The sequence below is a fragment of the Mytilus galloprovincialis genome, chromosome 12 (genome assembly GCF_965363235.1).
Source record: "Mytilus galloprovincialis chromosome 12, xbMytGall1.hap1.1, whole genome shotgun sequence".
Classification (NCBI taxonomy): Eukaryota; Metazoa; Mollusca; class Bivalvia; order Mytilida; family Mytilidae; genus Mytilus; species Mytilus galloprovincialis.
In genome coordinates this window covers 7144522-7157405 of record NC_134849.1, presented here as the reverse complement: position 1 = coordinate 7157405, position 12884 = coordinate 7144522, and the positions used below count along the sequence as shown (strand labels likewise).

Below are 12884 nucleotides of genomic sequence, written 5' to 3'. Positions count from 1 at the left end.
AACTTCATAACCTAATATTATTGTTGCTAATTAAAAAGGTAAAAATCTTTTTTTTATAAATTGTCTTTCATCAGTTATGCAAGAAACATGTTTAAATTTAAACGGTCAAATGTTTGGTCTATTTCTAACTTTGAAAAGTTGAATTAAAAAAAAAAAGTATAACAATAGGTTTCATTAGGATATAGGATTGAGTGACACAACTTAAGGGTACATTAAAATTGACAAAACAGGGAATCAATGTTGTTGTACATATGTTTTGTTTTGATTACTTGAAACAGTATTCAACGTTAACATTTATAAAACCAATAGTGTAATATTGGAAATAACAACCGACCAGAACATAAATGTGTGAGAAAGGGTATGATTCATTTAAAATTGTGTTTATAAATATTTATGTAACAATGGAAAAAGGTCCAATGTGGTTTAAATTCAAAGTGTATGCTATAATAAATTGGCTTTTGTAACATTTTTAAATCGAGCGTCACTGCGCGTTACGCTGGTATATATGATGAGTTATTATGTCCTTTTCTTTGTTTGATTTGATTTTGATTTATTTTTTGATGTTTTCATGCCACATTTAAGCACCGCATTAAGGCGCTTTCGTGGCGGTCAGTTTTTATTGGTGGAGGAATCCGGAGTGCTCGGAGAAAACCAACGACTTTGGATAGGAAAACTGACAATTTAGATAAGGGTCAAGTGTATGCGCGCGAGCGGGATTCGATCTGACAAAATCAGTGTTGACTGGCAAGTGTTTTCTACTTAGACCACGCGGCCGCCGAGATTCCCTTCTTTGTTTGAAACGGCCTTGTCAATTTATTACCGACCTGTGAGTTTAAATGTTGTTTTTGTATATTTTGTCCTCGTAGCATTACGCTTTTCATCCCTAAAAGAGATTTTTTTTGATAAAACAAATGTAAAATAAACCAAAACATAGTACGTTACATCCGGTTGCATACGAAAAATGGTCGAACAAAATTCTTCCCTTGAATTTGACAGTTGTAGGAATTAAATTAATCCTAAATTGCGTTGCAGTGACACATTTTGGCTTCATATCTTGACTTACATTTAGAAATTGACAATGAGGGTCGGTTGAAAACAAAACTTTACGACAAAAGAGATGATTTCAGCTTTCCAATTGTGAACTTTCCATTTCTAAGTAGCAACATTCCAGCAGCACCTGCATACGGGGTATATATCTCCCAATTGATACGATATTCCCGTGCTTGCATTTCCTATCATGATTTTCTTGATAGAGGGTTACTGCTCACAAGGAAGCTATTAAACCGAGAGTTCCAAATGGTGAAGTTGAAATCATCCCTTCGTAAATTTTACGGACGCCATCACGAGTTGGTTGACCGTTATGGAATAACCGTTTCACAAATGATATCGGATATGTTCCTTACGTCGTAACTACAATCCCCTTCCCTTTCATGAATGTGACCTACCGAATTAGACTATTTACCGGATTTGTAATCACATAAGCAACACGACGGGTGCCACATGTGGAGCAGGATCTGCTTACCCTTCCGGAGCACCTGAGATCACCCCTAGTTTTTGGTGGGGTTCGTGTTGTTTATTCTTTAGTTTTCTATGTTGTGTCATGTGTACTATTGTTTTTCTGTTTGTCTTTTTCATTTTTAGCCATGGCGTTGTCAGTTTGTTTTAGATTTATGAGTTTGACTGTCCCTTTGGTATCTTTCGTCCCTCTTTTTTTGAGCATAACACGTATAACGTGTTTTTTTCGAAGCACCATTATTTTCAATTTGGTGTTTCTATCTAATATTTAAGGAACTTGGAGTTACATAGTCACTAAACTTGAACACAACAGAAAGAGGCAAAAATTAATTTTAGACAAATATATGCAAAGTGTCAATGGTGGTATTACACATATAACAGGCAGTTTTTCAAATCAAACCAATTAGAATCAGACACAAACGGTCTGATAGTTTGTATTGATGACGTTAATCGAAAATGGCAAAGAAAAATTTGTGTATAGTTTCAACATTTGGGTTATCATAAACTATAACTAATATGTTTAATCAATGTTTCATTAACCTTGATCACCTTTTAAGACCATTTGATAGCAAGAGTTCATATGATGGTCTCCTGCCTTGAACAACTTCGTTCTGCTACCGAATTGAATTAACAATATAACAGAACAAAAAGTTCCGCACCTACAGTGTTTTTGACGGCTGTATTTCAGAATAATATTAGAAATTCAGAAACTGTTTTTAAATATTTTGTTTATTCTTATTCATCATAACAATATATGTTTACCTTAAAAGAAGGTTGTAGAGCACATTCAACCAAAATCACAACTATTCCAATAGGATAGTGGTTGATCTACACATTAATTTGCGTTGTTTTCATTTCGATATGTACCAAAACAACCGTTTGTCTGATATGTTGTTTCCGAAATGTGATAAAAATCTACTTCATAATTCACAAAATCTTTTTGACTAGATACACATCAGGATATGTGATATCATTGTCGGTGAGACAACTATCAAACAAAGTTCGAATGAAGAAAACTATAAACAACGTTCGAATGAAGAAAACTATAAACAACGTTGGACATTCAAACGAGAACACCCACCTTATTAAAACGACGAGACATAAACAATGTTAAAGAGTTCAAAGGAGAAAACTAACAAACTAACAAAACAATTCACGGAAAATATATCAGAGAGGTACCAACGACAACAATTCAACTACAGGCTACTAAATTGGTACTGTTACACATATGATATGTCTGGGATGAACACATTAATCAGCGCGCAATAAGAACACGATACTGAATAGGGTAAAATTGTCTGTTTTGATATTGTTATACACGAGCTATAGTCGTGAAATCACTCAGGGGTTCGAATCACAATTCGTTATTTGTGTTAATTTTGAAACTATCTAAGACAATCACGAGTCGAAATTAATATGAATGATAAGCTGCACCTTTCTACTGTATCAACTGCATCAAGTTATACAGATCGACTTGTAATGTGTTTTGTTTTTAATTAATCTGATGAAATAATGATTAACTAGTTGAGCAATGCATATATAGTTTTATAATGTATTTTGTCTCACGTATGTAGAAAACATTTAAAAAGTTGAATGCAAGCCAAAATACATTGTTGTATTGGCAATCAATTTACCAAATATTTTATAAAGGACAAACTACACAAACTAAAGATTTCAAATTCTGTTATCTATTATAAGCAGTTTTTTCAATTACATTATAATAGTTGACTCTTTTATAAACAATCAAAAATGAACAATAAGTAGGACAGAAGCGTATTAACGGCACACATTTTCTTCATATTTTTGTGTTATAACGCAAACCTTTGCGAAATAACGCAAGGTTCATAACGCAAAGGTTTACATTATTTTGCAAATGTTTGCGTTATAACGCAAAAGTTTGCGTAACGCAAACATAAGGAGAAATATTAACAAAAAAAGTTGTGTGGCGCTAATACGCTTCTGTAAAGTAGCCTCTGCTACTGCTATTATTTTCAAACTTGAATACATATTTTTACAATATCTGTTGTCTTCATAACCCTAGTGCAACCTTCTCCGTGACAATTTAAAACATATTGAAAACAGATAACATTGCAACTTTCATTTGATGTGAAAGACACATATTCTGCGTAGTTTCGTTAATTAGCTGCTCTTAACACTTTTGGCATAAGTACACACTTTTGTGTACGATACCGTAACGTTGATATATGAAATGTAGAGATATTGTTTGAATTCCAATTAGACAACTATTCATTAGAGACATTAGAGAAATAATGACGTAGATGTGAGCACATACGCTGTTAAACATTTCTGTAAACTTTTGTTTTTCTGATGGAGAATCTCGTTGGCCATCATCTTCTTCTTTTTATGTTTGCAACAAGTATCTACATCGAAGACTTTTGGATGCAAAGGTAAAGGGATCTTTTTAATGTGTTTTGTCATTTGATTTTGTCATGTGATTCGGGACTTTCCGATTTTTTTCCCTCGGAGTTAAGGAATTGTTGTGACTTTCATTTTCACATAAAATTGGTACTAGTATTCCCTGTAAATTGTATCGTTTAGCAGTAGTGCGGAGGTGGTGTACTATCAGCCAACATTTACATTGTATCAGCACCAACGTAGTTAGAAAAAGGACAACAATTATTCCCTGATTGGAGAGTATATTCAGAGGCGTGATATGTTTTCCGGATACTTGTCAGACTTGTTTTATCATATCGCCAAAAGATTAGGAAATTGGTTCCATAAATGGACCTCAGGAATGACAGGAAAATAACAAGTATAAAATATAAGGGAAGTTCCATAATTTAATCTGAATCAAGATGTAGTTATAAATTGCATGCTATGAGACTTGATGTTTGATTAATAGTACATTGACAAGATTAAAACAAATACTTTGGCTTTGCACTTAATACCAGTAAAAATAAGTTTTGTCAACTTATGCGGTTAAATCAATTGCATCCCTGGAAATCACAGTGATCAAGGAATATTACCACAAATGTAATGATACAGAAAGTGAATTGTTTACTCTTTTTTAAATTACTTCATTCGAGTCATATACTAATATTGAGGTTGGTTTCTAATAAAAAAAGGTAGACATTATATTTTTCTTATTGTTTTATTAAATATTAGATTTTTCCTTTTCCTTTTTTTAAATTACGTCGTTCGGGACTTACGATAATAATGTTATTGGTTTTTAATAATAAAGATAGAAATAAAATCTGGCTTTTTGTTTCGTCAAATGTTTCAAGAAATATGTCTAAATTTAAAACATCACACAAACTTTAAAGTATATTTAAAAGCTGGAATATGCAAATGTATTAAATGGTTTAACAGTAGGTTTCATAAAAGATAGAATTGAATAAGAAAATTTAAGCACACATCAATTTTGGCAAAGTAGGGAAGCAATGTTGTTTTGTGTATGTTTGTGACTACTTGGGAAAAAAATGTTACGTTGTCATTTACAAAATACAAGAGCGTAATATTAAATGGATGTCTACGAGAAAGCCATGCAAAATCAAAAAAAAATTATGAAAGGGGTTGTGGAATTTCCAGCTGATTTTGGGTTCCTAGTAAAGTATTAAGTACATCTAATAGTTCTATGGTTAAAAAATGACAATTTATCTCAAATTATGTGAATACAGGGCAATTATAGTTTAGTACCAAATTTGCTGGAAAATATTGTTGAAAATTGACATTTTTGGGTTTTTTTTATTGAATAGTTCAAAGTATTATATGACAAAAAAAATTGTTTGGCCTTAAAATTCAGACTTTCTACTAAAATAAACTGTAATTTGGATCTTATTTCGACCTTTATTTTTGTTTTTATTTTTATTGACATAATTGTGTTTTTTTTAAATTTGAATTCAGCCTGTACTGAAAATGTCCATAAAACCTCAAAAGTCACTCCAATTGAAAAAATATTTTGTTAAACGTTATGGTTCACTACAAACTAGTATTCCTTAACGGGATTTTGGTTGCAAATTGATATAAGCTTATTTGAATAAAAGATGAAAAACTGAAAAATATAGCTAAAATTATCTCCCTTTGTAAAACTCTTCACAATAAAAGGTCGATTTAGTGTCAATAACAGAAGGAGGGAATCAACAAATGTGCAGAAGGATAGGAAATAATGGTATTTTTGATGAATATGGTGTAGCCAAAAACTTATTTTTATTGAAAGAGTGTAACAAAGACATAGCAAACCATGTGGCAAAGACATTCCCACTGCCACTGGGATAAGTCTGATCCTGATCAGATAGTCTAGACATGACTCATGAGGTTAGACTATCACTATCATGTCTAGGTTTCAGACTCACATTTTAAAAATATGCATATGCTGCAAACATGGACAGGAGTTGGATTGCAGAAGACAAGAAGACAAAATGAGTTGCTGCCATCCTTTCATGACCCTTCCAAATCTAGCAACGGAAATTCCAAAGCAAAACTTTCAGTTTCAGTTGGTTCTGGTAAGTTTGTTAATTTTTTTGTGGTTAGAAAAAGCAATTTGACACCATAAAAAGACATACTATAGAAACATCACATTAAATCATAAATATAGGAAGAAGAGCATAGACCATTTCTCTTTGGGAAAAAAAAAAAGGGGGGGGGGGGTATTTACATAATTTCTTGAAGCAAACACTGATTTAATTTTCATTGACATACATTTATAATGATTTAAAATTCTTCTGAAACTAAAAGATTTATGTGTTTGCCTTCTAAATTTTAATAGAAAAACTTTTTTCTCTCTCAGTCTCTCAATAGATCTATAATAATCATTATAAAATATATATTCTATTACAAAGCCCTCCGGTATCAGGTCAGTTCGCCCTGAGTTTGTTTGCCAAATTGTCAATAGAGTCCATTGACTCTGTTTTTTTTCTCCAAATTTAAAAATAATGGTTGCTTCAAATCTATATAAAAAAAAGGAGAAACGAGAACATGTATAAATTACATAAACATACGAAAACTACTGTACATTTATGCCAACTAAAAAGTATGTGTGTTAACCGCACTACCCTTACCTACCTTTATTTTTATCCCTACCCTAAATATTTTTGTGACAGGTTTTGATTAAGCACTGTTAAAGTCACAATATAGCTCCCAAAGAGTTGTGAATTTCCTGTCTTTATTCATTCCTTTACCAGTACTACATGTACATTGTACAATGCAGCTAGATTGATACAATATATGGTTCTTAAACTCAAAAAAATGTTTTACAGACTATGAGCTGGTTTTTTTTTTCTCTTAAAATTGGTTACTGTGAGACTTTTTCTTTACATTTCCTTAGTGTAGGTCATGTATCACAGTTATAAACATGGAAAGAGAACTTGTACATGTCTTTACTTCTATCGTTAATATAATAGAATCTGAATAGTATATGCTTACAAATGTATTCCAAATTAAAGGGCCCAGAAGGGGCAACATGAGATTATAACATTACAGATTACTCAGATAAAACAAATTCAAAATAACAATACCGAAGAAATGAATTACTTGATGATGTGATTGATATCATAGCATACATTTACACAAATTAATTATCATATCTACAAAACTTTTTTTTCAATGAACCAATGCATTATGTTAAGCCAACTTAATGTACAATGTACATGTAGATGTAACTCACTGTACTGATCATGCAAATGTACAAATATACAATATTTTATTTCTTATCAACAGGTTAATGTTAAAGATGGAAAAGCACGAAAATAATGTTAAAATGAAAGCAGATATGATAGGAGATCATATAGGTAAATATATGATATAATTGTTAAAAAAAAAAATGAATCAAACAAGTCATAACAAGAGACTACTAAATAGACAGCAAATAAGACCTGTGCTGTGGCATTATTTGTGAAATATAATCATATATAGAAATTGGAACAGGGTTGGCAAAGTATTACCCGCCCGGAAAAACCCAGGCGGGAATTCCCGGGTATTCCCGGGCTGGGCAATTGTCCCAGAAATGGGTAATACTGGGTAATACTGGGCAATAAAACTTTTTAAGCTTATTTTAACACAAAATAGTAAAGTCTTGTTGTAGTTTCATAGTATTATAGCTAAATATATACATTTTATACAGATAACCATTGAGAGTCATGTTTCTAGAAGATTGAAAATTCAATTTCATTCTTTTTTCCACTACTTCTATGTAGGCAGAATACAAAATTTGAATATTTTAGGATTATTAATACCTTGTTAATTTCCATGTATTGTTTCAACTATCCAAACTTTAAAAAAAAAATGCAGTTTATAGCAGTCATGGCAGTTTTTATGTGAATTGTAAATTTAAATGTCTATGCAATCATATTGCTAAATAAACACCCTACAGGGTCAAGTCATTAACCCTTCTAAAATGAAAAGGCTGAATATTGTTATATAAACATATCTATGTCCTAATCTGAATAATTACTCATTAATCATTGTTAATTAGTGATGTACATATAAATTATGCAAAAGTAATTTTTCTTACATTTTCTTGTTAATTCTTAATGTAAGATATATACATTTGAAAAATAAATTCATTGAATTTATGTTAACAGTTTGACCAATCTAGACGAGAGGGTGATTTAATAGACTTTCAGAAGAGAATTATTGATAAAGGCCTTTTCCATTAATATTTGTGTAATGTGTGCCTACATGTTTACTTGTCTCATAGTTGCAAGAATAGTACTTTTTCAAATGTATATACACTTGTATTATTACACTCAAACAAGTAAACTAATTTATAAATCAAAATGTGTTTATAAATATATCTTAAATGTATTGCAATTGAGTTTGATCACTGAATCCTCTTTAAAATTCAGGCCAGTATTTTATATTACCCAGTATTACCCATTAAAACCCAGTAAAACCCGGGTTTTCCCAGTATTTCCCACTGGGCTGGGCAATACTCATAAAACCCGGGTTTTTGCCAACCCTGAATTGGAAATTGACCAGTTACATTTATTATTGTAAAAACATGATAAATAATCAATAAATTAGATTAGCCCTTCAATTTTAAAAGTTCAATCTGGTAAACAAAAAGTAAAAATAACACACAGAACCCTCAAATTATTATTTTATGATCAATTAAGAGCCATATCAGTACAATTTACACAACAAAATTACTCATCATTGGAATTGTTCTCTTTATAAGAATTAAACCTAGAAAAAAATGTGTGTTCTTGTCAGCTTGACAGATCCTCATTTATAGTAAACATGCATTTATGGTAAAGCTGAAGACTACATTTGTATTTTTCATTTTTGAAAAAAAACACTTTTACCATTATTACAGCTATTTTCCTAATGCGTGTAGAGTAAAACTTTGGTAGGTTTGCTTGCTCTGTTTGTATAAATATTGATTCAAGCTTTGTAATTAAGGTTGATATCTTCAAACAATAAATATAAGCATATTTGAACCTTTATGGAGTACTTTTAAATTTGATAAGACGTTATGTCAATTGCAATTGTACAATATACAAACAAACCATGCAAGCTAACCGAAGTCTTAGATTTACATGCCTTAGGAAATTAGCTGTAAAATTAATTATATATTTGTTTCCAATGCTTATTGTTTTACCAATTTCAAATGTTTTGGCTTGTTTTTAAATTGGTCTATATCAGCTATAGGGTCAAAAGGGTCCAAAGTTAAACTTGATTTCATAAAACAATTGAATAATTGGTGTTCTATGATATTATGCAAAATTAAACAGTGTATTGTACTTTTTTGGGTTAAATACTTCTTTTATGTTTAGATTTTTAATATTCGTTTTCAAATTGCAAAAAAGATCACGGGGGCAAAAAAACCTTTGTTAGTTTATTAAAATATTATTGAAGTTTTTTTTCTATGCTAAATGTTATCATGCATTTAGCATGTTTAGATTTATGATTTGGGCTCAGTTATCAAGTTGATTCAAATTGGGGTCCAAACTTAAACTTTGTTTAAATTCATTAAAAATTGTATATATGGGGTTCTTTGATGTGATAAATCTAATCATGTCTTTTAGACTTTAGATTTTGGATATTGGTACAAGTCCAATTTCAAAATCATCAGTTCGTTTACCACATTTATTCTGTGTCAGAAACCTACATGTATGATGTGTCTAATAATTCATCACAATCCAAATTCTGAACTGTATCATGTGAATCAAGTTTGAATGTAGTGTCTATATAGTGTTCCCCCCCCCCCCCCAACCTGATGAAGGTGCAATCTCTGCATTTGTAATAGAATGTACCCTTGAGCTGTTTTATTCTCATTGTTGAAGGTTGTACAGAGGCATTGCATTCATTTCATTTGAACTTTTGTGGATATTTGTCTCATTTGCAATCAATACTCATCTCCCTAGTTTTGTATTGTCATAACGTCATAAATACAAGATGAAATCTGCAAAATTAACTTCATTAAAATTAAGTTTGCTGCAGCTTGGAATAAGAAAAAAATCAAATTTAGGTCCATTTTTAGCTAGTATACTCTATTTCTTATTCTATGTACTGGAATGTCAGAGTTGTGATAATCGAAACACATTTTACACTAAGACCAAGTTAATAAGAAATTTCTTTTTAGGAAATTTCAATCATTTAATGGATAACAAATGTTTTCTTATTATTTTTTACAGACATTTGGTGATCCAAAAATAACTGGAGTTCATGAAAGAAGACTGATTGCTGAGACACATTTTTGTTGATAAACATGTTTATGATGAAAAAAAACTTAGATAATATCACTGATACTTGAATAAGGCTCTGATCTGTGACGTCTTTGATTTTTCCTGTTGATGTTGCAAGCTCAAATAAAAATAAATTGAAATGGAACTCATATGCTTTGAAAAAAAGGAAAAAAAAACAGCAATGTGAATCTCGCTGAAGTCTTAAAAACCACCAAGTCAACACACAGTTGCAACACAAATGAGAAGAGAGAGATATTTGCTAGGAAATAGAATGTTCTCACTGTCTCACCATCAACAAGGCTTTCTTATCAGCGAATAAGAAGTCTAAAATTACTTCTGTATTAAAAGGTCATCAGTATTGAAGACAATCATGAAGATTACCAATATACTTGGCCATTTGATAAACATAATAATATTTTCATTTGTCAGAAATTGTTTCTTAGATTGACTAACTAGTTTTATTGATTGGATTATTAGTAAATTACCTTTCATAGTTCATGTAGTTACATGTATGTAAATTCTTATAAGATAGTATGGAAACAATTTAATATTTCCCTAAATTCCATACCTAATGCAACAATTGTCTTGTGCTGCTAAGTCAATTCGAATTAACTGTTATGTATGTTTATAATAATCTTATTCTTGCATGTAAGCACCATTTAGTGTTATTGTATCATCTTCATTGATTGTTAAATATAATACTAATGCTATAAAAAATAATAACATTTATGATCATTTATACAGATTGAGATATTTAAAAATTTATCAATGCTAAAAGAGAATTTATAAATTTAGACATTTTTTTAGGAGAATTTTAGAAAGTACTACAACAAAAGCAAACCAATAGTATATGCTCAAATGCACTATTAACTATCTCTCCAGATAACCAAATAGAGATATGTTTATATTTTATTAAATTGATGAAGTGTATGTTAGTTTAAATTAATATGTACATGCAATTTTAAGGTTTTAAAAATCAGCATTTTTATTGGATTATCTCCCTTTGAACAATAGAAATTCAGATTTTATCCACACTGTCTCAGGTACTCATGATCAAAATGACTTATATGGTAACCAGCATTCCAGTAAAAGGTTGCAACGTGTCTTAATTTTGTTTACCTGTCAGACACAACTTCTGAATGTCAATACTTAAGATTTTTCAATATGATGAACTTGACATTGAATTTCATATCATTTTTCAGTAACCAAGCTGCAATAACCAAAAATGGGATTACTAGGAAGAAATGAATGGATTTTACTCTTTAAAGTAATAGGGACAAGTGACTAAAGGAATTTGGAATAAAAAAAAAATATAAAAAAAAAAAAAATTGTCTTTGGCAGCTCCCCCCTTTTTTAAACCTAATGCTTACTATTGTTTGTGACACAAAAATCCATTTCACTTTGAATTTTCTATTTGATTTACCTATATTGCATGTTACAATCTGTATAATTCAAGTATTTATTTTTGAATGCTTGGTTTCATTAAAATATGAGACTTTCCCCAATTTATTGCGAAAATACAAAAAAAGGGGGGAGGCTATCTAAATGATCAATAAAATCTATAAAATTAATTTGCAACCGAAATCCCTTCAAAATCTTTTGAACCAAAGAAAATGCAAAGTATTTCTGAAATTTAGGGTAAATTAAAGCGACTTTTGGGCTGTATTGTCTGTTTTAGTGTGATTTGATGAAAAGGTCATATTTTTTATCATTTTATGTGTTTTGCCACACCCTTATTTTATATATATATCATTATATTTAATAAAATGATGTGATTTATACTTCATACACATCCTATCTGTGATATTAAAGTATTTAAACACTCAGAAGTATTATAGTATTTATTTCTATTTGAGAAATTTATGAAATCTATGCATTTCAGTAAATGCATCTATAAATAAACTCAAAAATACCCTAAATCCCTATCGTTGCCATGGTTACCAGCAGTGTAAGGGCTTCAAACTTGCATGACTTTCATATGATGTCAACCTGAACATGTCAGCAAAGTTTCATCAAAATCAAACAACTTTGCATGGAGCACCATCTGCATGGTTTTCTCATAGATGTCCATTTAAGAATTTACAACCAACTCGGACAAGAGTATTTAAGAAAGGGTTTCACTCATGTCAAACCATGCTGTTAAATGGATATGTAATAACGGAAATAGTGCTATGCCGGTTTCATTCCAGAGAGTAAGCTATCATTAAGATCATGTATGATCAACCTCCCTTCCCTTTCCCAAAGTAAGTTCGTGATGTTAAGTCTTTAGTTTTATGTTGTGAGTTTTGTATTTTGGTGTTTGTTTTTTGCCATGGCGTTGTCAGTTTATTTTTAATTTTGGATGTCCCTTTGATATCTTTTGCCTCTCTTTTGCTTAATAGTAATCCGATGGGGATTCTACATAAAAAATTACTTGAAAAAAAAACCCAATCAACTGTAAATTTTACATATTACATGCATAATCCCAAATCGAATCAATCAGCATTGAAGAAAAAAACCTTTGGAACGCCACCGCTGTCTTATTATAACGTTATGTTGTTTCATTAAAACCACATTAAATAATGATGATACCACATCTTGTAATGACAAACAATATTGAGCAATGACAAAACTATGTTAATTCAATACGAAACCACATCGTGTAATATCAAAATATCATTTTAAAAGTAATGATTATTCAATATTGAGTCAAACCAAACATCATTACGTAATGTCAAAACCATA

General features: G+C 30.6%; 1 long non-coding RNA gene across 1 annotated transcript; it reads left to right on the top strand.

Annotated features, from left to right (window-relative positions):
* Positions 1-4999: 4999 nt before the first annotated feature.
* On the top strand, positions 5000-11989 carry LOC143054086 (uncharacterized). Its single transcript, XR_012971562.1, has 3 exons — positions 5000-5978; positions 7192-7262; positions 10110-11989. It is a non-coding gene; the product is annotated as an uncharacterized LOC143054086 (long non-coding RNA).
* The last annotated feature ends 895 nt before the right edge of the window (positions 11990-12884 follow it).